The sequence below is a fragment of the Belonocnema kinseyi genome, chromosome 10, assembly GCF_010883055.1.
Source record: "Belonocnema kinseyi isolate 2016_QV_RU_SX_M_011 chromosome 10, B_treatae_v1, whole genome shotgun sequence".
Taxonomy (NCBI): Eukaryota; Metazoa; Arthropoda; class Insecta; order Hymenoptera; family Cynipidae; genus Belonocnema; species Belonocnema kinseyi.
Genome location: NC_046666.1, coordinates 99,605,405 through 99,606,740, shown reverse-complemented (window position 1 = coordinate 99,606,740; position 1,336 = coordinate 99,605,405).

Here is a 1,336-nt window from a genome sequence, read left to right as displayed (position 1 = left end):
CTAACTAAAACTATAAAAGATGTAGCATTCGAACTAGATATGCGAAAAAGGCACTCTAATTTGGTTTATTTTAAACGCAAGCCATGGTTCGACGACGAATGTTGCGATGTGAAAAAACGGGTCTCCGATGCATTGAGTATTTGCAGAAAAAATAAATTTTCAGAGGAATATAAAGTAGCATATCTTAAAGAAAAAAACAAATTCAAAAAAATTCAGGTATTTAAGAAAAGAAATCATATTAAAACGCAAATTGACATTGCAGCGAATTGCAAAAACTCGGCACAATTCTGGAAAGTAATTAATGCATCGCGTCCAAAAGTACACCACCTGGCACGCATTGATGTAAATACTTGGCATAAATATTTATTAAACTGTTACCCACGACCGAACTTAACACCTTCTGTTGACGCAAACTTTTTAAAATTAACTCATCCCACATTAGATAGCGCTATTACTATAGAGGAGGTAATTAAATGTTTGGCAAATTGTAAGGATGGAAAGGCTCCTGGCTGTGACGGAATCAGCTATGGATTTTATAAAAATCTACCACAAAATTGGGTTTTGTATATGATCCACTTTTTTAACAAGATTATGGACACGGAGGAAATCCCTAAAGAATGGGGTAGATTAACAACTACTATGATTTTTAAAAGGGTAACTCTGAGGACCCCGATAATTACAGGCCCATCACTCTTGTTAATTGCATTGCGAAAATTTTTACCCAAGTTATATGCGATCGATTAGTCTTATGGGAAACTGAATTGAACTTAATCCCCGAATCACAGTCGAGCTTCAGAAAGGGGAGAAGTTGTCTTGATAACTTGTTCACGCTAGTATCCATTATCCAAATACATCTGAGAAACCCAGGAGCGGTGGTATATGCTGCTTTCGTCGACTTTAAGGGGGCTTTTCCATCCATCTTGCACCATTTATTGTGGAAGAAGCTTCACTCTTTGGGCCTTAGCACTAAAATAATTAATATTCTGAAGCACTTTTTTTTCTTCTGCAAAAACTTGTATTAAGACTGGCAAGGGATCAACTAAATTTGTCAAGGTCACGCAGGGTATCCTTCAGGGTGAAGTTTTAAGCCCGTTCGAATTTTTGCTTTTCATCTCCGATTTAGAAGACTATTTAATCCAGCAAGGTTGTCGAGGCCTCTGCGTAAATAGTTTAGTTGAAATATTATTGCTTGGTTATGCGGATGATTATGTTCTCTTTGCAGATACCCCGGTTTAGTTAAACAGAAAACTGGAAGCACTTAATTCTTATTGCAAAGAAAATCATCTTTTTGTGAACACGGAAAAAACTAAAATTGTAATTTTTTCTAAATCAGCGA